This window comes from Pseudorasbora parva, chromosome 6 (genome assembly GCF_024679245.1).
Source record: "Pseudorasbora parva isolate DD20220531a chromosome 6, ASM2467924v1, whole genome shotgun sequence".
Classification (NCBI taxonomy): Eukaryota; Metazoa; Chordata; class Actinopteri; order Cypriniformes; family Gobionidae; genus Pseudorasbora; species Pseudorasbora parva.
The window spans coordinates 10,089,674-10,117,662 of NC_090177.1; the positions used below are offsets into that span (position 1 = coordinate 10,089,674).

A 27,989-nucleotide genomic window follows, 5' to 3' on the forward strand; every position below is an offset into this window, starting at 1 on the left:
GTGCATTATGGGTGTTGAAGTTCTGACTTAATTGGCAAAAGGGAAGACAACAACTTTTCTCCAGCACTCATTAACAGTGATGGGAATAACGGTGTTATAGATAAACGGCGTTACTAACGGCGTTAATTTTTTCAGTAACGAGTAATCAAACAAATTACTGTTTCCCCCGTTACAATGCCGTTACAGTTACTGAGAAAAAAATGCAGTGTTACTATAATTGAGCTCACTGAAGCGGTTTACATCCGATCAGACGCGCTCTGTCAGCGGACCTGCAGCTGTGTGTGTGTGTGTGAGAGACATAGCCTACATGCAACCAGCGATCAGGAGTCAGAGCGACGGCATGTCCAATGGCTTCAATGGTAGCTTTCGCAAACTGGAAGTATAAGCGCTACTTTTCCCTCGCGAAGTGGAAAGGTAAGAATGTTTATGTAACGGGCAACTTATGCCCAGAAGAGTCTCTCCACATCGGTGAACGCAAAGGATAACGTGAGCTCCGCTGCCGGATTAGACAGAGCCACAACATTAAAGCAACCAAAACTTGTTTTTTTTTTCTCGGGAGAAAGTGGGTAACCCCGCCATACAAACAAGACTTGAGAGCATTTCTTGTTAAACTGTTTACTTTCGTGAGGAAGAAAATACTTCAAGCAGGCTACAGTATGTTTACCAGTTGTGTGACAGTTTTAGAATTTTAATGTGCACTACAAAGAGTCTAGTCTATGTAAATTAGGCTAATATATTTATTATTATTATTTTCTATTTTTGGTATACTTTTCTTAAGGAGCCTCATTTATTTTTAGATTTATTTGATGGCCAGTTGGGGTCTGTGCAATAAATATTACAGTTCTAAACAATCTATTTTGTTTTATTGTTCCACTATTGCACTGATATTTACAATAATGTCTTGAATTAGATTTTGGGGTATCCAAGTTATTTTACATATTTGAACATTTAAAAAAAAAGTTATAAACACTTGTCTGTTCTATTAATTTCAATTGACTTGTGAAAACTGGTTAAAAAAAAATCAAAATTATGACATAGCAATTTTTTTTTTTTTTTTTTACAGTAACGCAAATAGTTATTTTCCCTGGTAACGAGTTACTTTTATTATAGAGTAATTCAGTTACTAACTCAGTTACTTTTTTGAACAAGTAGTGAGTAACTATAACAAATTACTTTTTTTACGTTCCCAACAATGCTCATTAAAAAAAAATGTTTGCCTTTCTACTATACAGCTTTGAACACAGGAATAAATTACATTTTACAATATATTCAGATAGACAGCTATTTTAAATTGTAATAATATTTCACAATATTACTTTTTTTTAATCAAATAAATGCAGTCTCAGTGAGCAGAAGAGTCTTTCAAAACATTAAACCCCAAACTTTTGAAAGGCAGTGACAATGCAGCAGTTTTTCAGATTCTTCACAAAAAGAAAAATTATATTATTATTTTTTTTAGTAATATATTCATAAAATAACAGCATTAAACAACAACAAACAATTCAAATACTTTAGTTTGAAACAAAGACCCACTCCCGCACAGGATCATGGGCTGTATGTTGGGTTTGGAGGGCCGCCAGGGGTTGACGAGGTCTTTTCACCCCGATGAAGGTCAGTCCTGAGGAGAGACACTAAATGATGGTGTCATTCGGAGTTCTTTGGGCTCCGTGTGGAGCTTTTCAATTGTCAGCCTGATCTAGGGACCGAACCACGGCCGGTCTCGCTGTATCTCTCTCTCTGTCTCTCCTCGGGGAAATCTCTGACAGAACAACATGATATCTGCACTATAAGTGGAGCGCCACTTCACAAAGAAAAAGATTCGGTATCTTGAGATCTCATCTGTGCAGCACTTCTATTCAAATTTAGAAGATGCGCCGCATTCAAGTCGCAGTTTAAATTCACCAAGATGCGGCTTTGATTTTCCACTCAGTGCGCCGATATATTCACCTTAATTAAATTGGTTTTCTATAGTTGCTGAATTGAAGGCTTGGCACCAAAAGCGAGACCTCGTCGATGCAGAAATATCATTTTATGAATAACAAATCAAGTGGGAGACTGATCTGAAAACATCACACTATTAGAAGAAAAAGGTTCTCTGGGGTTCTCTATAGAACTCTAGGGTTCTTGACTCAATTTTAATGAACGCCTTATGCCAAAAAAATGTACATATAAGGAGAAATGTCTTGGATGATTGCATTACTCTTTCATGTTTAACAATTTATTTTTAAAAAAATCATAATTTATATAAAAAAAAGTGATAATGTATGTTTATGAGGTGTTTAAATCATAAAATGCAATTAAATAAAAAGGTTAATTGAATTATTAACCCCTAAATGCTTGAATGTTTCGCCGATCTTATTACATATTTGTATTTAACGGATCTATATCGAACGCAGACAGATCTCTACCTGTGACGAGAATATAAAACTTGATATTAAAGTAACAATTACAGAAGAATAAAGCATATTTTGTGATCTATTGGAGCTTGGAAGGGTTCAGTTTGAGCAGACGTTTTATCCCATCATCACTGTCCTCATCAGAGCTCATTCAGCATCTGACTCAAATTCACCATCTCAAACATATCCTCAAAACTATCATCATCTTCACAATCAGTATTTTGATCTCGGACAGCTTCTTCAGCAGATCCAGCATCAGGTGACAGTGACAGTAATATTTGACTGATTCAGTAAATCAGAGCCGGATTACTGCTCTGTCGGACGTGGGCCGGGCTCGGACAGAAAAATGCGGCCCGATCTGCACTATTGTGTATCAGATATTGCCACCTTGTGGAATAAAAGTGTAGTGCACGTATTCAGTCATCAAAAATTCAATCACTATTATCATCATATTGTTAATAATGAATTAATTGAGGAATACTAAGAAGGTTGATGTCTAACTTAAAAAAAATATATATATATGAGGGGTAGGGTAGCGAATGACGTCCCGGGTCACTAAAGACCCGAGGTATGCGTTTAAGGGTTAATTAAAAGTAAATCAATAAAATTCCATAATGGAACCCCTTGACAGAAACAACCATTAAAGGTTCTATATAGAACCTTTTCTTCTAAGGGGGAATAGACAAGACTATGCGTTTGACCGTTTATTTACACTACAACTGCGTTTTGGTGGCCTGGAAACACACGCTTTTGAAAACTGGTTTCAATGTGCAAGTTTTTGAAAACGTTACTATCATCTTTATGAAAATTACAACAACAAAAAAAAAAACACAACTATTGGCCTAGCAGCATAATACAGTGTTTTTGGTCATTTTTCACAGATCCGTGTGAGCTGGGAGCGTTTTGATAATAGAAAAATGACTTAGTGTAGTCTGTACACTAAAGAGGCAAAAGAACAAGCTTTTCCATTTTGTAAATATACCACAAGAGTGTTTGTTTGAGAGGGAGAAAATACGCTATGAAGCTCTAATCAGGGCTGTATCAGCATAAACCAATTCCAGATCCAATCCGCTCCCAGTTCACAGGCTGGTTTGTATCTATAGGGGCTTTCACATCAGAGGAACCTTTTCATAGTTTCAAGAACTAATGGTGGAAGTACCCATTTTTGTTATAGGAACGCCTTTTGGGGACCTAAATTAGCTCCTGCTTCAAAGTAGGGTTTAACCCAGCACAATAGGAACTGCCAGTAATGAGTGTACACTTATTGGCCGAAACAAAAACTCAAAACACCAGCACCTGCCATTTAAAAAAAGCCACGCACACACACACTGATTATTGCCTATATATTTACTCCAGAAACGAACTCTAAAAGCATGGAAAACAGTGATAGACCTCTCAAACCTTTATGCTTAAGTGAAACATGATTATGTAGATCTGTTTAGCTAGCATCACTTGACCTCAACCACACGGCAAACGCTAATACTTTTTCATACGGTCTACTTTCTTTGTAAAACTGTTCTATCTAATAATGTAATACAGGACTGTTAAATAGATCGTAAACTAAAGACAGAGAAAATGAGCATACACAAAAAAGGTAAGTCAAAATAAAAGTCACAACAACAATGCAGGAAAAACCAGGAAAATGTTTTGAGGGGAACTTTTAGTCCTCGGGGAAGCACCTTAGTTGTTAGTTCATATAATTACATGGTGAGAAAGCCTACTATAGGGAAGAAATGTGCCTCAATACATTAGACAAATAGCCATTCACATTTTAGAGAAAAAAAAAAAAAAAGAAAAAAAAAAAATCAAGCTCAAGGGCTACTTTTACAAAATGGCTGACCAGGGGCCAGTGAATAAAATGAGCTGGTAAAAATATGACAGCCTCATATTTTTATCACCTCATTTATCAAAAAAGTGATATATATATATATATATATATATATATATATATATATATATATATATATTTATTGTGTGTGTGTGTGTGTGTGTTATTCAAATTAATTATTGCCTCCAGTATTGTTTTATTTGCCAGAACAATCAAGTTAAAGGGATGTAAATGTCATTAAAATAATAATTAAATATAGTTGATAATTGAAAGTCTGAAATATGAATATGTTAAACAGTCATGAAAGCACTCGTCTTCATGGTTTCTGAATTGAATCAACACTGAACATTTTCAAAGTGAATGACTGTTGTCTTTCTAGAGTAGCTTATAGCTGAACTGAACTCATTTCATAATGAATGGCCTTTATACAGTTATTGAGCTGAACTCAATCAGCACGGAACTGACTTATTGTCTTTTTACAGCTGCTTTACAGAAGAATTGCATTCCGTTTGCATCACTGATTCTGTTATTTTACTGTTTATTTTACTGTGAAACTGCTTTGAAACGATCTGCATTGTATAAAGCACTGTATAAATAAAGGTGACTTGACTCGATCAATAAACAAATCCCATTTAAACTATAATGTCAGGGCTTCAATGCTCCTCTCAACACGAGCCTCTTGTGCTGCTTTGACCTCAGTTTCCGTAAATGGTCTTTGCAGACTGTGTGTGACTGGCACAAAAAATACTGTTCTCCATGATACAACCTTTTAAAATTCAACCGCTTAAATTAAAAATAAATTAAAAATTAAAAAATTCACATAAAACCTCACTAATCCGAAGCTGGCACTACTAAACAATCACAAAAATACTCAGGAAAGATACATTGCGGAGAATAAAAAAGGCGTCGCACAGCTCCTCTGAGAGCGCGGGTCAATCCCACTGTACATTTGCAGTGCACAAGTGTCTGGGTGTTCAGCCGAGCAGAACGGACCCCTTTCCTGAGAGCAGATAAAAGAGACGGTCTTGCCAAAGAGCCCATGCCGTGTTCATCAGTCACAGCATGAGAGAGCGGCACACAAGAGCAGGCAGACGGATCCATCAGCATTTCAACCGGGCTTTTCAGCTTTGCTGTGAATCCTGAAGGCGTTTCTGGGTTTTTGATCGTCCTGCTCTGCTGGCCATCGCCATATTCTGTGGTAAAGATAGAATCAGGGCAAGTTGGATTTTATTTAGGCATTAACTTTAACCAAAGGCGAAGGTGGAATATGAGCACATGACCGCATACAAAAGATCTGCGGCACGTTTCCCAAAAGCGTCGCTATCAAAGCACAAAGGTTTGTAAGAACCAAGAGCGCTGGACTGTTTTAATTCAAAATGTACCGAGTTCCAAATTCCTTTCTTCCCAAGTTTACTATAAGACATACAGTACCGACTCTAAATAAATCATATTTTTCTCCTATATTAAAAGCCAGTGTGCATGATTAAACCATAACAATTATGCTCTGAAATATGCAAAAAATAAAAGTTCACATATTATGGTCAATAAATGGCCAATATATTTACTTAAAGGGGACCTTTATGCATAATTAACCTTTAAATGATGTTTGAGCATAATGTGTGTTGGCGGTGTGTGTACAAAACCACCCAATATTGATAAAAATCCACCCACTCCTCTTTGTATTATCCTCATAAATCATAAGCAGGCAGGGTCTCAGAACAAGCCATTTGCAGATTCTAGCAGTGATATTACACTTGTGTAGGCCCCGCCCATGACTGCTGACAGACTCCACCCTATTAGCTTAGCCCCGCCCTCAGTGAGCTGTGCACAGTCTGCTATGTTTATCTTCCCACCAGAGCATTTAAGACATGTGTTCTTATTAAAGCTACTAAAGTTATTCAGTCAAGAGCAGAGAGTGATGTTCATTTTTTTGTTGCCGTTTGATTAATATTAATGAATTATTTTAACTACTTTATAATCAAAATCTTTTTTTAAACTTGACAAAACATATCGTCAGAAAGGTCAGAGTGTCAAGGTTCCATATTTGGTGACTGTTTTGTGGTGGAAGTGATATTTGGACATAAATTTACAGGAAAATGCATTGGAAAAAAAACAATCAATGGAATGTGGATAACACCCGGTGGTTATTCAGCGCCTAAACAAAATGTCATGGGAGCTTTAATTTAATTTTCAATTTTTGTGATATCAAATTTAAATTTGGAACACAACTTGGTTAGACATATGGCTTTGATTTGAAAGTAATTTTAGAGTAAAACATTTTTTTGTAAAATAGATATTTTATATAAAATAAAATAATAGTACAGTATTTTTAATTTACAGTTTATTTAAACTTCCATAACTTTTCCATACTTTCATATTTTGAATTGCTTTCACTTCGGCAATAATCTACAGAGTGCTTGCTTTAAAACAAGAGCAAACTTAGGTTTATATTCTATTGCATTCTTGAATTACAGCAATTTAAGTTTGGATAATGCATTTTCAATGTCTACGCTCTAAAAAAATGCTGGGTTAAAAACAACCCAAGTTGGGTTAAAAATGGACAAACCCAGAAATTGGGTTGTTTAAATGGGTCCATTTACTGGGTTCAAACAACCCAATTTCTGGGTTTGTCTCTTTTCAACTCAACTTGGGTTGTTTTTAACCCAGCATTTTTTAAGGTACGTTCACACCAAACGCGAATAGAGCATCTGGAGCGAGTGATTTCCATGTTAAGTCAATGGAAAGGCGTGTTGACGCATGTCTGGAGGTCCTGTGGCGCGATAGACGCGTTGTGTGGCGGGATGGACGCGATTCCGCCTCATTCGCGCGAATAACTAGCCTGACGTGGTCATACTCAATTCTAGTCAGAAAATGAGTCTGAAACTGCTCCATTGGGCTGTGATTATGAGGCGTGTTTCAACTGAACCAGGAAAGACATCAATTGGATAGAGCTACAACCAATCAGAGCAACAAGCTACGCATTGTCAAATGTAAACAGAGTTCAACTGCACTGGGTTACCAAGTTCGCGTTCTCCACGAGTTGTTTTCTATGTCCGCGGGTTGAAGCGACTATTATGTAATATATAGACCCATGAGTCAGAATTTTAGCAGGCAACATTGCCAATATAACCCCCCATTTAACCCCCCAAACGCCATTTTTTCCCCGGAGAACCCCCCGAGAAGCTATTATAATAGCTTCTCGTTAAATAAGACCTAATTAATTAATTTTATTTGTATATTTAATTGAATAATTTGGATCATAATTTTAGTGTCCCCAACTGAGCAAGCCAAGCCAAAAAGCGACGTTTTAACTCTATAAATGTCCTTTTTGTGAGCTGATGTGGCTGCTTATTACAGAATGAGGCAAATGATCCATTAATTTATAGTATCTTATATAGTTTGTATTCAGCGCAAGATATTTTCCCCAAATCGTGCATCCCTAATATATAGCAGAAGGTCGTGTATATTATGCTGCTGACCCTTTAATACACAGATCTTATATGCACGTGTGATTTATTTCCCTGCTGTTTATATTCACAGACATATCTGACTGTTTATGTGAACTTTGTGGGTTTTGAGTGTGAAGGTGCAGTGTGAATTTTAGCGGCATCTAGCGGAAAAGTGAATTGCACTCACCAATCATCGCTCACCCCTCCCTTTCGAAGCACATATATAAGATATGGCGGTTGACACAGGACAAAGATGTGGTCGGCTGAGAACTGTAAGGGGACACTCGGTGTATGAAGGTAAAAAAAAAAGGAGCAGCTCATTTGCATTTAAAGATACATGCACGAAAACAGCATGTTTTTCCTTCCACTCAAAAATGGGCATTTATAACAGTATAATAAATGATCTGTGAGGTATTTTGAGCTGAAACTTATTCAGACATATTCTGGGAACACCTGTTTTGTAAATTGGTCATAAGTCCCCTTTAAAGCAACAGCACAGCTCTGATAAGACTTTGTCAATTGCAACCATTTTGACGATTACAAAGCCAACCAATGTACACGATATTCCATGCAGCATTATTAGACAAACCAGTTCGATCCATCAACACAAGCAACTTTTAGTCTCTACAAGAAACTGCAGTCATTTATATGAGCCATGCTGTACATTAAACACGTGATGCTCTGAACGCATGCTGAATGTTCCCTTCACGCTCCACACGCCAAAACCCTTTGAGCTAAAACAACTTCTGTTCCAACTTCTTCCCCCCAACTGAACTCCAACAAACCTAAAGCTTTCTTTAGAAGAAGTAATTATGCGACACAAAATATGCTACCATCTTGCCTTTGCTATCATGCTGCGTACATTATTATCAAGATTTAAGTCGCACTTAGTTTCAGCAGCCATTCAACCAAACTAATGGTAGACGATTATTTATTAGTCACAGTAGGGCCCAAGATTTAAGTTTTTAAAAGAAGAGTTCATTAGTTGACTTCACAAAACAATATTATAATGAAACATGTCCCTTAGAAGGTTTGGGTTAGTCGAGTTTTTCCATCTGAACCATGAATTGATTTTTTCCCCTGCAAAATTGTGTTTATGCTCACTACTTTGAGGAATAAATAAATCTCCAGCTGCCAGAATCCAGAGTGCGACTTTGAACCCTCGGAGAAAAGAAAAGCATAACGGCTTAATCTCAGGATACAGTGCAGGGCATGAAGCTTCTCCGTCAAGAGCTGAAAATTCCCTTTTAAATCCCAGGCCACAGCCAACCATGTCAGCAGAGAGAGAAGTAAAGCTAAATGAGCTTTTTCCCATTTTAATTACTCAGGAAATCAGTACAAAAGCCTGCCGGCTCTCTGAACTGGGATTAAACGCATGAGTATTGAGGAAGAACGCTGGTTACGCACTGCAGCTTTTCTTAGAGCCGTTCCTCGATTTCTAGATCCATTATCTCTTACTGTACCAACGCTAAAATGGCCCATATATCTTTCTTAAGCAAAGCATTAGCATTAGTCTATTGATAGTGACCGCTGGGCCTGCGACCTGTGAAACACTCCAGCCTGAAACCGATGCTAATATGCCACAATTTTAGATCTAGCCTTTTAAAAGGCACTAATGTGATCGGGTACAACGAGGCTAAAGGCACACCCTAAGAAAAATGTGCTTTTCACTACTCCCATTCTGTAGGATTGCAGAATTTGTTTAACATTTTGTATCGAACATTGATGGAGCAATAGCTTTTGCATGAAAACATATAAAACATGTTTTTTTAGAAATTGTATAAATGTATGAGGTGGTGATCTCCCTCTCCCCCCCCCCCCATTGTTAATATAAAATACTTAAGCTAAAATAATATGATATGCATTTAGTAATGTTCAAATATCATGTACTGTATTCAGTTTAATTCGTCAGACATGTTTGCGCGTGTTTGTGCATTGCATTAAATGACGAAGAATGAATATTTCATGAGTCCTGTTCCAATCTCATCACTGTAGAAATGCTTGCCTAGAGATTTCCATCCAAGGTAATGCATGAGAGGTCAAAGGTGAAGATGGAGGCAGCTTGTGGGGTCAGAGGGAGTGAAGTAGTTATGACATGACTGCAAACCATTTTACCTTGTCAGACGATTTCAAGGCCACTAGCCAGCACTTGATAATAGACTGACAGTGACTCAATGTAAAGTCATCTAAAACTCATCTAGCAACCACATAGCAATGTAGAACAAACTACTCGGAATATTTTAGTAAACACATAGCATTACCCTTGAAAAATTCAACTTTTTTGTATTAAACTATTTAAAATACATTTCTGGCAAATGAAATGTATCGAACAATATAACAAATTAAGTAAAAAAAAGATTGTTGCAAAATCGCATTATATTGCATTCTCGCTGACAGATTCATTTTATGTAGATAGAGGAAAATTTTTCTAAATTATATATATATATATATATATATATATATATATATATATATATATATATTTTTTTTTTTTTTTTTTTTTATATTTTTTATTAAATGTTGTACTGTTCATCTCTGTAGTATTGCCAAACTAAAAAAGCCACATTGAAATTGCAATGGCAGCATCTGTGCAGAAAATCTAAACCTTTGAACTGCTTTTTAATTGGTTCACTGAAAATGAATCATTTGAATTCATTAGAATTAATTCATTTCAGAATTATGAGTTTAGAAATCCGCAAATGACACAAAAAAGTGATAAAGCATTTTGTGGCTGGGAAAACTACGGTGTTTTGAAAAAAGCTGGGCTACACTGAAAAAAAAGTGTGTCGGATTTACATTATTTAATTTTGTACATCAGTCCCACGTGAATCAATTAAGTTAAACAAACATAGTTTGTTCATGTAACTTCAACCTTTTGGAATGAATACATTTTAAATGATTCAATGTCTCAAAAGTAAATGTTATATGGCTACCTGACATTAATCATCAGGCATTTAACTGCACATATTTATTCATCCACTTAAATTTCATATATTTTAATGCTACACAACTGAATAATAATACTGCACTAGCTATTTGACAAACTTTTAGCAAGCAATAGCAAGCATCACAAATGTTGTGCATTTATTATAGAAATGCAACAAATGACTGTTTACTGGGTTCATAATCATAGACTGTATAAAACAATGGAAGAAGTGTCCGTGGTATCATCCGTAGGTTTTTGAAGAGCACTTTTGAAGCCCAAAGTGGGCGGAGCTGGCCGTCGCGGTCTCGGCAGCTCATCACCACGTGTTACTTCTGGACAACTGAAAATGGGCAGAGGTGGGATGTGGGTGGAGCTGAGGAGACATGGCAGCTAACAGACAAACGGAAATCCAACTGTCACTCAAGTGGTCACACACTTTATTATGCAGAACTTTAAGGCTTAATACAATTTAAATGGATGAGTTATAAAAATTCACCCGCCACAGTTGTCATGAAGGGCAAAATTAGCTATTTGACTAAAACCACTTTCGTATCAGGCTGTAAAGATATTTATTCAGCTGTAAAGTTAGGCATTTTAACATCTATGGGCTTGACTCCCTTTTGGAGCCTGTCTGGCCACTTCCTCTGTGTGGAAACGGAAAGAGATCTACAGACAATACACAAACTTTATAACAAGACCCACTAATTATTTCCTCCCCATGATCCTATATGAATTGCTTTTTACCATATGACAATTCTTCCCGCATTTACTATAGCCTTTACATTGTGCTATTCTTCCAGCCTAGCGGGATTCTTCATTGTGCTCTTTATCTCTTTATCTCACTCCACGGTTCCATCCAGGACAATGAGACTCAAAGAACGCTGTTAAACCCCAGATTTCCTTTTTATAGCAAAGTCTGTTGGATTCTCCCAAACGTTTAGCTCTTTAGCGCTGCCAGGCATGAATTTACCAGTTTTAAACTGCATCTAATGCACATTCTGACTGTAAAACCCCACAGCGAGACACTATCTGACGAATAAATGCATTTAAATGTAAATATTAGAGAAAGAAGCCCTTTGCAGAAGGATTTAAGTGCTTGAGTTTCATGTGAACAGTGTTGGCGAGGTTTCGTCTGTACTGGAACATGGCCGCTCAGGCAAGCGAAAGGCCCAGCTGCTGTTCGGTCTGCTCCGCGCTCTGCTTTTCAGAGCTCGTCTGTCTAGGAAGCAGAAATTTTCCAATTAGAAAATGTGTTCAGAAACGTAGCACAGTACAGTACCTCTATATTTAATGCGGCTTGGACAGGAAACCTTAGCTTTTCTGCAGCATGTGCGCAAATGCAGATTTTTTTGAATGTCCGGATGACATTTGGCTGTATCCGCATGGCTGTATAATGCAAAGGTCTCAATTTATTTTTCAGTTTTAATTGTGACTAATGAACAGGAAGTCATTTTGGTCTCAATTTCTTTTTGCCTCATTATGCAAATGAAGCAATGATGTCTATAGTACCTGCTTGCCCATTTTTCCTGCTTCTAACACATCAACTTTGAGGACAAAATGTTGTCAACTTACTGCCATATATATTCCACCCAATATCAGGTGCCGTGATGGAGATAATCAGTGTTTTTTACTTCACTGGGGAATTATTTTTGCCCAATAATGCTGTAATTCCATCATCTTCAAGCAGGATTGGTAACGCAAACACTGAACCCTTGGAACCCCAAATAGTGATGTGTCTTTCACAAATGAAACTTATGACTAAGGAAAAACCGAGTCGTCTTAGATAGTGATTAATTTGTTTTGTGTTGACGCCGCATGCACAACATCCCATCGGTTCTGTACAGGAAACAGAAATGATTAGTTCACCTCTCGAGTCTTCGGGTTTGAGTCGTTCATTCATCATATGACAGCCCCGTAGGCTAAGGCAGGGGTTTTCAAACTATGTTATTCCCTTAACTAAAACGAGTTGTTACATACCCCTCTCGTCTCAGTGCGTGCACTTAATCTCTCTGACGTGCGGTGACGATCAGATAGCATTTAGCTTAGCCCACTAAGCCCAGTTCATTCACTATGGAACCAAACAGAGATCAAGTTAGAAGTGACCAAACACCTCCATGTTTCCCCTATTTAAATACAAAATAAAACGTGGCACGTTTCTAATCGGATTAAAAAGGAGAACTATAATGTATGGCGGAATAGCACTTCTGAGAGTACTTTGGCTCGGCGCAGTAAAAAGTCCCGACCGAAACATCTTCCCTCACATCTCCCTATTGACAGAAATGAGAGAGTGAGGGGGAGGTGTGAGGAAAGATGTTTCGGCCGGGACTTTTTACTGCGCCGAGCCGAAGTACTCTCAGAAGTGCTAATCCGCCATACATTATAGTTCTCCTTTTTAATCCGATTAGAGAAGTACCACGTTTTATTTTGTCACTATACTTGATTGTTCAGCTATTCGTGTAACTGTATTTAAAGGGAAACGTGGAGGTGTTTGATACTTCTAACTTGATCTCTGTTTGGTTCCATAGTGAATGAACTGGGCTTAGTGGGCTAAGCTAAATGCTATCAGATCGTCACCGCATGTCAGAGAGATTAAGTGCACGCACTGAGATGAGAGAGGTATGTAACAACTCGTTTTAGTTAAGGGAATAACAGTTTAATATGAAAAAGTGGTGAAGTATCCCTTTAAACAATCAGTGTGATAGGGAAAAACTTTGATAAAGCGAAGATACTTGTTTACAGTGGATTCTAATCTTCTGTATTTATTGTAAGATACTGAGCTTGGAAGCCGTCACATGACAAAAGAACAAACAACTTGAACCCGTAGACTCAGTATAGGTGAACTAATCATTTCTGTATCTGGACCAGAATGGATTTCCTACAGCATATGACTGTCACATGTCGGAACGACTCAAACCTGAAGACTCGAGACAGGAATGAATAATTTCTGTTTTGGTTGGTACAGATTGCATATCTTCAGCCTTTGGAGATGCTATATATTATCACTTAACCCTCAAGACTCGGGAGGTGAGGTGAACTAACAGAGGCATAGCCTGAAGACCTACACTCTAAAAAATGCTGTGTTGTTTTAACCCAGTTTTATTGAAAAATTCCACCCAATAGCTGGATTTGTCGATATTTTACCCAAAAGAGTGTTAAAACAACAGCATTTTTAGAGTGCAGATAAGCAATGAATTGATTTCCGTTTCTCATAATTCAGCCTTGCTGCATTACAGTTTTTTCTTATTCTAAATGTGATATACATTTGCGCAAGGCGGGGAATTTGGCTATTAACATATATTCTTTCAATTATATTCTGCTGAAATAAACAAAATTACTGAAAAAGATCCGTTCATTTTGCTGAGCGAGAGTCAAAGGTCAGAGTCAGTTCTTTTACTTTAAATGCAAAATAACGAATATAATTTATGCCGACAGTGTAGAATACTACTGTTTGAAATGGTTATGATTGTATAATTTGTCACTTACTAATAAAAAAAAAAAAATGTATGATGTATTTTAGTAGTTTGCAATCACCTTGGTTCCCTCAACAAAAAAACCAATAGGACTTTTCCTTTGGTTTTTGGATTTGCCTGTGTCTTGGACTTTGTCGTTGTTTGTATAATCTGCCTTGGTTTTGACCCTCTGTCTGTTACACGGATTATGATTTTGGATTGCCTCAATACTGCCATTGGATTCTTCACCCAAATCTTGGATCAGTTTGTGACAGGGTTTTAACAGAAAATAAGATCTGTGAGCACCAACATTATGATTCTTAACCATTTTGTTCATCATGGTAATCTTCACAAATTAATACAACTTTTATTAGCATTTGCCAGAAGTAAAAAGCTAAGTGCAGGCTATAAACGGTTGCTATTAAAGGGTTAGTTCACCCAAATAGGAAGTTGATGTGATTAATGACTCCCCCAATGTCGTTCCACACCCGTAAGACCTCCGTTCATCTTCAGAACACAGTTTAAGATATTTTATATTGAATCCGACAGCGTATCCAAGTGTATGCACACTATACTGTCCATGTCCAGAAAGGGAATAAAAACATCATCAAAGTAGTCCATATGTGACATCAGTTAGTTAATTAGAATCTCTTGAAGCATCAAAAATACATTTTGGTCCAAAATAAGATAAATAAGATTCAAACGGTCGCAAATCAGCGTATTGATTCATGATTCGGATCACCAATGTCAAGTGATTTCAGCAGTTTGACACTCGATCCAAATCATGAATCAATAAGCTTATTCTATTTTTGGACCAAAATGTATTTTCGAGGCTTCAAGAGATTCTAATTAACTAACTGATGTCTCATATGGACTACTTTGATGATGTTTTTATTCCCTTTCTGGACATGGACAGTATAGTGTATATACACTTGGATACGCTGTCGGACTGAATATAAAATATCTTAAACTGTGTTCTGAAGATGAAAGGAGGGCTTACGGGTGTGAAACATTACGGTGAGTCATTAATGACATCAATTTCATTTTTGGGGGACTAATCCTTTAAGCTTCAACAACTCTTTCAGCCTTAAAAAAAATAAAATAATTGTCCCTGAACATTTGAGTTAGACTCTCTTGCAAGCGCATGATTATAGACACAACAAGGCTGTAAAAGAGACTAGTGAGTAGATGTTTTTGGCTGATGATGTTCTGAGGCCAGGACATACCAAGCTGATGGTCTGCCGTTGGGCAGTGTCGGGTGGTTTTTGAACATCGGTGAGCTTATTTGTTTGTATGGTTTGTATATCTGCAGTCCTAGTTTCGGTTTCCCATTTTAATGTCGAAAATAGACTATTGATACCTGCTGATATAGACGATATTTACTCACACACAGGCGCAGAACGCACATGCTAGTTGACAGTCGCCTATCTTCAGCTGACGAGAGGTGACACCACCGTTGTCATTCATCGCCGTTCTTTGAAGTCGGCTTGGTGTGTCGGGCTCAACGTCAACATCAACCCTTGTAGTTCCATTTAGACACGTTAGCAAACTTCACAAAGGTGTATTACGGATGTATTTTTATGATATTGAATTTAACATGAAAATATCTTGAGCTTGTTTGAACAACAGACCTTATTTCGGGCATTTATCCAAAAACCAATTGACTTCCGGACAATATAACCAGAAGTGCTAAAATGCAAACAAATTTCTGTGTTTGGGTGTACAAAAACATGTCATCCATACAGCAATCTATACAGTGCATAGTGAAGGTACAATAGGCATTACGTTAGTATTTGTATTCAAACATTGCCACTCTCGTCTCCCAATTGAACTCTGAAAGCTTGCATGCCAAACAAATGAGCTTTAGCGTAAGCTCCGCTTGCGCGCAAGTCTTCATAATGCGATAAGGGCCCTTCTGGGCGTCCGGCGTTCAAAAGAAGCATTCGTCATCTTTATCGCCGAAGGCACAATTACACAATTAAGAATACCCCAACAGACTGCAGCCGTTTTCAACTGTGCCGTTGTAAATAGAACAAACATCTGGTATTACCACACGCCACATCACTTCTGCTCGGAAACTAATTAATTACCCGGGGAAACGGCGTCATTAGTAGCTGTGGGGGAACAAAACCTCCCCTGAGGGGGTCGCGTCTTTTTACATGCAAATGCGTTTGGTTTGCCACCGTCTGACTGGACAAGTTCACATGCGTGGGTCACTAACAGAAAGCTATCGAGCAGATCCTTCAGTCTGGAAACGAATGCAGGGAAGCAAACCCTGTCAAACATGACAAATGATGGAGAAATACAAACCTTATATTGTAATTGCACCATTTCTCAATTCATTTCTCTGATGGATTCAATTAAACTTCAACAATCTGCTCTCCATTTGTCTCTCCTCATGCTCTTTCCTTATCTCTCCCTCTGTCGCCCTCTCATTCTGCGAGACACTGAAATAATGAGGAAGTTGAATTGGAGCGAGAACGATGACGTGGAAACGCTGGCTAATCTCCGCCAGCTTTAACACAAGCTGCTCAGTGAGGACCGTCAGGACCGTCAGGTGGATTGTCTCGTGAAAATGATAGTAAATTAAGTGCCTGTCAGATGGTTTAAAGCGCTAGTGCCGCACGAAACACTTGTATTACCCAACGAGCTAAGAAAGTGATGGCTTATTGGAGAAGAGGACAGTCCGTGCTCAAGAGAACCAACGTGAGAGATCAGAGCTGACAGGAAATGTCCTAAAGCACAAGAGCTTTACAAAGGGCAGTGATCATGGAGATAAATAGGCCTAGTCCAAGAATATGACAGAGCTTCAGTGAACTGACCTGCGATCAGAAGTATTACAATACCTGAAGAAAGCTAAACGTTAGCATTCTCTTTCACATCAATTATTCGGCTGCTACAAGACCCTCTTAAAGTACGCAATTAGCTACCGCCATCTCATTACAGAATAAAGGCTTAGTTGCACCCGACTAAAACTGCATGGTTGTGAGAAAAACATTCAGACATTAATGTAAAATAGCCTACCAGTAAGTAAAATGAAATGTTTGTACACACATACCAAGCTAACTTTATTAGCGTTTTGCTAACGTCCCCTTTTAGATATTAAAATGCTATTTCTGAATGTTCTCTGAACATTGAATGTGTCCAATTTTCAGTTTATCTTTTTTTAAAAAGTGTTTGTGTAAATTAAGGGAACTTTCCATTTGATCATTCTTTGCTCTCTAAACATTCTAAAAAAAAGTTGTAACATTTAAAAAACGTTAGATCACCATCCAACAAAAATTCAGAAAAAAAAAGGTTCCGTGAACGACTTATGTTTTTGTACTTACGTTTGACGGATAACTCTAAGTGAAGGTTTTATTAATGTTACTGGAAGAACATTTGTCCATCACTTTAAGAGAACCTTGCCAGAACGTTAGTGGAAATTCTATGACCGTTCCCTGTTATATTATATAACAAAATTAACTATATCCACTATACTGTAATTCCCCCCAACAACAAATCACTTACATACACTCCTGAACAAAATCTTAAGACCAGGGGATTCATTGCAAGTTTTACACATTTCGCAGTAGTGGATCATAACCGGGTTGTAAGTGCTGATTCAAAATGCCAAAAGAACAAACAGGAGCTAGAGACAAAAAATAGAGAGTAGGCAATTTATTGAAAACTGCATTTAAAATCAAACAAGCCGTTCATCAGCTGGTCAAAAGTTTAAGACCATAGCCATAAAAAGGTCAAATCTGCACAAAATATGGCTTTCATGGCATTGTCCTTCAAGCAGTCATACTGTCAAGATCTCCTGGTGGCAAAGGCAAAAAGGCTCTCTCTCTTTGAACGTGGCAGGATTGTTGATCTGCACAAGCAAGGCCTTTCACAACGCGCCATCGCTGCTGAGGTTGGACGCAGTAAGACAGTTATTTTACATTTCTTTAAAAATCCTGAGTTATGGGACAAAAAAAGTCAAGTGGTAGACCCAAAAAGATTTCACCTGCACTGAGCCACAGGATCCGACGGTTTGTCCGCGAAGACACAGGTCGATCCTCAACCCAAATTAAGGCCCTTACTGATGCTGACTGCAGCCCAATAACCATAAGACGTCATCTAATATTAATACTCTTTATTAGTAAATTGGTAATATTGGACTCTTAACTGTGTGTATTTTAATGTAAGTTTATATGTGGTGTCATTGATGTATTTCTGTTCGGAGAAGTCGAAGACAAATTTCCACTAAGGTGGACAATAAAGTCGAATGAATGAATTAATCTGCTAGAGAAGGGCTTCAAGAACAAAAAACATCTTCAAAGGCCACAGCTCCACCCACGACACAAGCTTGCCCGTTTAGAATTTGCAAGGGAGCACCAAACATGGGACTTTGAAAAGTGGAAGAAAGTTTTACTCTGACGAGAAAAAATTTAACCTGGACGGTCCTGATGGCTTCCAACGTTACTGGCATGACAAGGATATCCCACCTGAGATGTTTTCTACGCGGCACAGTGGAGGAGGCTCCATCATGATCTGGGGTGCTTTTTCCTTCAATGGGAAAATGGAGCTTCAGGTTGTGCAGGGGCGTCAAACGGCGACTGGCTATGTGGATCTATTGCAGCGGGCATCCCTCTTGACCGAGGGCCCCCGTCTGTACGGTAATGACTGGGTCTTTCAACAGGACAACGCTGCAATTCACAAAGCCCGCCTGACGAAGGACTTCTTCCAGGAGAATAATGTTGCTCTTTTAGACCATCCTGTGTGTTCCCCTGATCTAAAATCCCATTGAGAAGATTTGGGGATGGATGGCAAGGGAAGTTTACAAAAATGGACGTCAGTTCCAGACCGTGGATGCCCTTCGTGAAGCCATCTTCACCACATGGAGCAACGTTCCCACCAGCCTCCTGGAAACAGTGCATCAAGCATGCCGATCAACAAGAACGGTGGGGCTACTCACTACTGAGTCCTTTTTTGACACTTTTAGTACTGTTGTGCGTTTATTTTTGGGTTATGGTCTTAAACTTTTGACCAGCTGATGAATGGCCTGTTTCAGTTTAAATGCAGTTTTCAATAAATTGCCTACTCTCTATAGTTTCTTCTTTTGGCATTTTGAATCAGCACTTACAACCCAATAAGATCCACTACTGCGAAATGTGTAAAACTTGCAATGAATCCCCTGGTCTTAAGATTTTGTTCAGGAGTGTATACAATATTCAGAAGTATAAAACAGAACTCAATTATGGCATTCATTAAAAACAACATGTATAAGCACCAAGCCCAAACAAATTTATTTCAAGTGAAACTGAAATAGCTGGTATGTGGGAAATGCTCTATTCAAATAAACTTGTATATTCTGGAAAATACAGTATACACTGTATATACAGTATGCCATTGACCAATCAGAATCAAGTATTCAAGAAGGTCTATGTTTATCCAGTGAATGTGACTGCAGATCCAACAGATCCGATCTGTAAATAAACACTCAACTCTACAAAGACCCAGCGGCTGTGTCAGATCTCATTTCTCTTCATCTCGGACATCTTTACTGTGAAAGTGTTCGTTAGATGGGGAACATAACATTACTCTCATTTTATCTATAAAAATAAATCCACACTCAAGGACAGGAAATACACATTACAGAAGTAAAGAGCTGCTCTCAGTCACCTTTATGAGCTTTTTATGGGCTCGAAATTCAGAAATAGCCATGTGTCGACTTTACAAGTATTTAAAAAAACAAAAATCAGCATATTTTTAGCATCAGAGTCATTTGCACACTCAACAATCGTATTATGCCTGAAATTATATTTGTACACTAAATTACATTTATTTCTAAAGACAAATGTGGATATATTCATATTCTATTGTAGATATTACATTTAATAAAGTCTTTAATAAAGTAGGATGCTTAACACCCAAGGGTTTATGCTATTATTATAATAACTTTGCATATATTGAGTTATGAGTGAATAGCCTGTGGGGAAAATGTCTTAAAACAACAATGACTGTGAAAATCACTGCTCGGAGGCTCCTCGGCTATTAATGTATGACTTAGCCAATGGTTATCTTATCATTTTCACTTCAAATAGTTTATGTTAGCGTCTCTACAAAGGTTACAAACAGACATTTTGCCTGAGTCTTCTTGCCACCTTTTGTAAATCTTCCAATTAGCCGCATCACTTCCTGGTCTTGGCATTGTGTCACTTTGAGTATTGAGATGACTCTCCAAATAGACTGTAGACGTGTAAAAGGAGCGTGTTTATCAAACTACATCTAGTCTTGTGTAGCCTGACTGCTGACTAACAGCAATGTACAACAACTGTCCAGAAAAATCACATGTAAAAACTATCAGCCAGCCTTTGTTTTTATATGTAGCAATCAGATTAAAACTTGCCATTTCAGACAATAAACAAGTGCGCGCGCACACGCACACACACTCGCTCACTCACTCCGACACACACACACACATTGTGTTTTCATGTTGTATATGGGGACTTACAATGTAAGAATGTATGGTTTACCTGAACAGACAACATTTTGATGTGGATCTGGCTTGTCAGGAGGACATCTTGTGGGGACATTTTGTGGTCCCCATGAGGAAAAGATTTTATAAATTATACAGGATGAGTTTTTTTTGAGAAAGTAAAAATGCAGAATGTTTCCTGTGATGGGCAGGTTTAGGGGCAGCGGCAGTGTAGGGGGTAGAAAATACGGTTTGTACAGTATAAAAACCATTACGCCTATGGAGAATCCCCATAAAACATGGAAACACTACGTGTACGTGTGTGTGTGTATAAAAGATTTGCAATTTGTGAACAGAGCAGAATAGTCTAAAAGGGAGAGGAAATAATTAATGATGGTGTAACCTCTGACTGATCAGAGATGAGGAAGGGAGACAGATGGCATCAAATACAGAATTTTACATTACAGTATGTATGCCATGTGATGCTGTAAACAGATGACCATGATAGAGACTGCCACATTACTGTAACTCACCCTTATAAAGGTCAAATATAGATTCAGTCATATGGTACAGTGAGAACATTTAATTTATTGGCAGCAAACGCTATTCTATAACCCAGAACCTCATGACTGTGTCGTAACTATCACACCTTTGATAACACACTGAATAGATACTATTACAAACATTATTGACTCAATTTCATAAGTTCGTTAATTCAGCAACAAGGGTGATTTGAAACATTTATCTTGCATTGTTTCTATGAACGGATTGCTAAAAGTACTTAACTGAAAGACGACGATACGGTTGCGTTTTAGTGATTCTCATTAAATATTAAAATAATCTTGTGTTTGAAACAATGATTATGTGGACTGAAAATGTGTCTAACTGAAGGAAAGCATGAGATCAGGTTGTGAAAGAATAACTAGCTGTGTTACAAGTGTGATCAGTTTGGATTTTTGTACGAAGAGTTTTGAAAATGGTACCAAAGTGAATTTAAAAAAAAATTGTGCTTTACACCACTGCATCTGACACTTTGAATTGCACTTGGTGATGTCAGGCTTGGATGCAGCTGCTCAGCCATATAAACCCATTTCATGAAGCTCTACACACTGCTCTTGAGCTAATCTAAAGGCCACATGAAGTTTGGAGGTCTGTAGCTATTGACTTGGCTATTGAAAGTTGGCGACTTCTGCAAACTGTGAGCCTCAGCATGCGCTGACCCCGCTCTGTTGTAGAGTTGCTGTTGTTTCCAATTGCTTCCACTTTGTTATAATACCACTAACAGTTGGCCATGGAATGTTTAGTAGTGAGGAAATTTCATAAATGGACTTATTGCACATGTGGCAATAGGTCTACTAGACCCCTGAAGGTCACATCCCACAAATCAAATGCTCGATTGGATTGAGATCTGGGGAATTTAGAGGCCAAGTCAACACCTCAAACTCAATGTTGTGCTCCTAACACTATTCCTGAACCATTGTTGCTTTGAAGCAGGCACATTATCCTGCTGAAAGAGCCACAACCACCAGAGAATACGGTTTCCATGAAAGGCTGTACATGGTCTGCAACAATGGTTAGGTAGGTGGTACGTGTCAAAGTAACATCCACATGGATGGCAGGACCCACGGTTACCCAGCAGAACATTCCCCAAAGCATCACACTGCCTCCGCCAGCTCGCCTTCTTCCCATAGTGCATCCTGGTGCCATGTGTTCCCCAGGCAAGTAATTATGATTAATACACCTAGCCATTCATGTGATGCAAAAGAAAACATGATTCATCAGACCAGGCCACCTTCTTCCACTGCTCCGTGGTCTAGTTCTGATGTTCACGTGCCACTGTTGGCACTTTCGGCGGTGGACAGCGGTCAGCATGGGCAGCCTAACTGGTCTGCGGCTATGCAGCCCCATACACAACAAACTGAGATGCACTGTGCATTCTGACACCTTTCTATCAGAACCAGTATTAACGTCGAACAATTTGACCTACAGTAGCTCATCTGTTTGATCAAACCACACAGGCCAGCCTTCGCTCCCCACGTGCATCAATGAGCCTTGGCCGCCCATGACCCTGTGGCCGGTTCTCCACTGTTCCTTCCTTGGAGCACTTTTGATAGATACTGACCACTGCAGACCGGGAACACCCCACAAGAGCTGCAGTTTTGGAGATGATCTGACCCAGTCGTCTAGCCATCACAATTTGGCCTTTGTCAAACTCGCTCAAATCCTTATGTTTGACCATTTTCCCTGCTTCTAACACGTTGGGGAACAAAATGTTCACTTGCTGCCTTATACTGTATATCCCACCCACAAAGAGGGGTCATGATGAAGAGATAATCATATACACACACACATACAAACAATTCACTTATATATGATAAGAATGTTATATCCAAACACACTGGAGACCCACACAAACCCTCCATTAGAGAACCGGCCAAAACAAAACCCCCGCTGTAACCACCATTTCACGGGCCATTTCTCTGATGTGAATAATCAATCACTCCTGACACGTGCGTATGAGGTCCTTTATTACACCTGATAATCACAGCAGGTAGGGTCTACAACAACATCAATGAAGTGCACTTACGGCTGCGTTCCTCTCGGGTCCTTTGAGAGTGCTAAACAAGTGGACAGTGGACATGTGACCACTGTCACGATAAACAAATACTATTCGATACTATGAGGTTGGTCATAATGTCACAGGGCTGGGTCTATCTGATTGGGTAGCAGATTGATGCTTCTTTCCTCAATGCAAGACTGCAAGAGCATACAAACTCTGTTATACAGTATTTTCATGCTAAACAACCACAGTAAAACTTCATTAAAAAGACATCAACTTATGTAGATGCTTAAGCACAAAAGCCACCGAAGAAGAAAAAGCTAATAAAAACAAGCTTTATTGCTTCAGTTTTCTGCACTGCTGTGTGATTTGTGTAAGACAAATCTTCTCTTGCATGTGTCAACACGACCCTGACCTCCGGATGATGTTTTGCATACAGCGCGCTGCGCACACACACACAGCTTCACATTGCTTTGATATGCTTGCATTGATCCCCAGATATAACCAACTGGGGGGTGGGGGTGGGGACCCACATTAGTATGAACTAATATCAGACATTAGTATAAACAATAGCAGACATTAGTATGAACTAATATCAGACATTAGTATAAACAATAGCAGACATTAGTATGAACTGCCTTCTCCCATCAGTTTTCTCTTTCAGGTCAGTAAGTCATTGGTGCAGTTTTGCCTTTTTTTTTGTCTTGGGTTTAACAAGAATTTCAGTCAAAAAAGCCTCTATTAACTAGATCAAACCTAATTAGTTTATTCATAATCTAGCATGTGTTTTTTTTTTCTTTTATTTTATGTTCAAGTAATGCATCTGTGCTTAAACAATACGATACTGACAGCAAAACATCCATTTGACACTCGTGCTGTTCTTTCCAATGCATTGAACGGAGGGTCCAAATGGAACTCTTGCCAAGTGGAAACACGAGAAAAAACGGACCTTGGCAAAAACATTAAACAACTACTTGATGGTTGGCAACATTGTGTACAGCTTAAACCGACCTGTGAGAATGATGCTCTGACCCTCACTGATATAAATTACCTACAAATTAAAGACCTGCAAACCATCTACTCAAGAAAATATAATAAACTGATCAAAAGTTAAATACATTTCTGTTCGGTATGGTAATGGGTATGACAATGTTTGACATGACAATGTTTATATGTTTGGTCTTGGCGAAATAGATCTGCTATGCTGCTATTATTGATGCTGCTGCTGATATTAATGCTGCTATTATTGATGCTGCTGCTGATATTAATGCTGCTATTATTGATGCTGCTGCTGTTATTAATGCTGCTGTTATTGATGCTGCTGCTGTTATTAATGCTGCTGCTGTTGTTGATGCTGCTGCTGTTGTTGATGCTGCTGCTGTTGTTGATGCTGCTGCTGTTGTTAATGATGCTGCTGCTGTTATTAATGCTGCTGCTGTTATTGATGCTGCTGCTGTTATTGATGCTGCTGCTGTTATTGATGCTGCTGCTGTTATTGATGCTGCTGCTGTTATTGATGCTGCTGCTGTTGTTGATGCTGCTGCTGTTGTTGATGCTGCTGCTGTTGTTGATGCTGCTGTTGTTGATGCTGCTGCTGCTGTTAATGATTCTGCTGCTGTTATTACTGCTGCTGTTAATGATGCTGCTGCCATTTGATGATTCTGCTGCTGTTATTACTGCTGCTGCTATGGATGCTGCTGCTATGGATGCTGCTGCTATGGATGCTGCTGCTGTTATTGAATGCTGCTGCTGTTATTGAATGCTGCTGCTGCTATTTCTGCTGTTATTGATGCTGCTGCTATTGCTGCTGTTATTGATGCTGCACTTATTGATGCTGCTGCGGTTACTGATGCTGCTGTTATTGCTTCTGCTGTCTTTGATGCTGCTGTTATTACTGCTGCTGTTATGGATGCTGCTGCTGCTGCTATTTCTGCTGCTGTTATTGATGCTGCTGCTGTTATTGCTGCTGTTATTAATGCTGCACTTATTGATGCTGCTGCTGTTATTGATGCTGCTGTTATTGCTTCTGCTGTCTTTGATGCTGCTGCGGTTATTGAAGCTGCTGCGGTTATTGAAGCTGCTGCTTTTAGTGATGCTGCTGCTGCCATTTCAGCTGCTGTTATTTGATGATGCTGCTGTTATTGATGCCGCTGTTGATGCGGCTGCTGTTAATGCTGTTATTGATGATGCTGCTTTTATTGATTTTGTTGTTTTTTGATGCTGCTGCTGTTATTGATGCTGCCGTTACAGCTGCCCACATTGCCTATATGATAAATTGAAATGAGCTGATAACCACAGAGTTCTCCAGAACGGCAGTAGCTGAATAAAATTTTGTTGCAATATTTTCCTGTTTAACACTGTGAAGCTGCTTTGAAAAAATCGTCATTTTAAAAGAGCTATATAAATAAAGTTGACTTGACTTGCTGCTGCTATTTCTGCTCTTGTTATTGCTGCTGCTGTTATTGATGCTCCTGATATTGCTGTTGTTGCTGTTATTGTTGCTGCTGTTATGGATGTTGCTATTGTTATTTTTGCTGCTGTTATTGATGCCCCTGCTGCTGATGTTATTGATGCTATTGATGTTATTGATGCTGCTGCTGTTATTGTTGCTACTGTTATTGTTGATGCTGCTGTTATTGATGCTGCTGCTGTTGCTGCCACCGCCATTGCTACTGCTGCTGTTATTGCTACTGCTGCTGTTATTGATGTTGCTGCTGCTGCAGAGGAAGTACATGATTTGCTACAGCCTATACATACACGACACGCTGCTGTGAGCAAGACATGCTGCTGCTCAACAATATAGCATATCAAATGGTGGTAAACAGGAAATTTCTTTCAAAAACATCTTAAACTACAAACTACTAAATATTTATTTCCATGACTTTGAGTACAGTAAATTCATAGGAAGAAATATTTATGGCTAGTCAGTTTCTCAATCCACATACCATTCGCAGGTGTGGAAAAGGTTGATTCTGGATCCTGATTGCACTGTTTGAGCTTCATCCTGCATCACAGCCAAAGGATAAATCCCTGTTGACATCACACGTATAAAGTGTTTCATTAAAAGCGCCTGCTGTCTAAATGCTGTGTTGTGGAGGGACACAGGGTCATCTGCCTGCGGCTGCGTGAGCTCAGATCCGCTGCCACCTTCGACTAAAACTGTGCCGATGACCCATCGCGTTTCCTCTAATTGAGATGAACGGCAATGTTTGTTTTAAATGCTGATTTATTCTTGCAAGCCCTTAGCTGAGCGACGCCCACAGTGCGGTCTTTAGATTTGCCACAACACCCAAAAGCGCAATAAATCAAAACCCCTGCCGCTACAACAGGCTTTTAATTAGGTCCCGTCCAACCGGGGCCCCTCGTCCGTCAGATACCTGCAGAGAGAACCAATCGCAGCCTCGCATGCCAGCTGGAGGCGCTCCAGCACCGGGACAGAACATCTGGGGGGAGAAAGCCCTAAATATATGTGTTAAATCAGGCAGCCGTGGGACGCTGGGGATCAATCGCTGACTGGTTTTTGCTTACAGTTTAGCGACAGAAAGAGAATCTATCAAGCGGTTTGTCTCTCAAGCTAAAACCAGAAGCAAAAGACACCCTGAAGGCATGTTATAGCAATGAAATTCAGTGAAAACTGCGGTCTTAGACCATTGGTCATTGTCATTGTTCACTCAAATTAATGTTGCAAAAACGTATGTTGAATTTTTTTTCCTTGGAAAACAAGGGAGAATTGTTGAACAATCCTTACACAGATATTCTCAAGCAGATAGAAACCGAAGTTATTCTTCAATGAAAATCGAATGTGCCATTTTTGGAGTCTGAACGCAGATTTATTTGCTTTTGGTGAAGATTTTTAACCAATAATCAATGGCCAGTTTGTAAACAAACTGTAAAATATGATTTTTTTAAAAGTACTTAATAAAGCAAAGATAATTGGAGTGTGTTCACACGAAAATACAAAATACCTAAAAATTTAACATTTAATTCAATGCCGTCCAATCATACATAAATTAAAAACACGTAGTATTTCGACACTAAAAAAAAAAGTCATATTATTAACTATCTGCATGATTGATTTGACAATCATTTTTTTCAAAAAGCATTTATTCAAATAAGCATATGTTTATCGTTAAAACAATCACATTTATGCATTTAAAAGGCATGAACAAATTTGGCTATATAGCTGTAGAACAAGTATATTCAGTTCAAATATGAGACAAAAAATTTGACTTAGTGAGGAGAAATTGGATGATAAATACACTAAGATATTATACGATCAATAAATTATGACAACATCTGTTTTTAGATTGCTTTAACTTTTTATATAATTTATGAAAGATTCAACACATTTTTAAGTCAGTTGAATGTTATTTATTTTCAAATGACAAACAGCCAAGTTAATTGTACTTAAATATATAACAGCTTTTTTTTTTTACAGTATATATAAACCTGGTTATTGTTAACACTAATATGAGTCATACTATAATTCTAAATATTATAGCACATATAGAATAGAAAAATACTAAATATTCATTTATAGCACACAAATCGTATAATTTTTAAATGGTGGAATCCAAACATGGAAATTGTAGCTACATGCAATTGAAATACATAAATCTTAAATTTAGGCATATCTTTAAAATTAAGTGTATGTTATGGAACTTTTACACATTTTTGAACTTCTTTTGTTGTCTGAGGGTAAGTAAGTGATGACTGGGTAAATTAATCCCTTTCTTGCTAAGTGATTCGGGTCTTCTCATCCACTGAATCTCAGCTTTGCCTTTTTAAAGGACTAAACACGTTTGATACCATGACAACCAAATATCAGCATCTCTTACTGTAACAGAATCATCAGAATAAGTTGATTAGTGTGTCTGGGAGGGAACTGTCTGTTTACTGTGATACCATGACAACAGTCTCTCTCAGCAACTATACT

General features: G+C 38.4%; 1 protein-coding gene across 1 annotated transcript in view; it reads right to left on the minus strand.

Moving 5' to 3' along the window:
* The window catches only part of dlgap4a (discs, large (Drosophila) homolog-associated protein 4a), a 250,759-nt gene that overhangs the window by 221,807 nt on the left and 963 nt on the right, over window positions 1–27,989 (minus strand). The gene's annotated exons all lie outside the window — the stretch shown is intronic.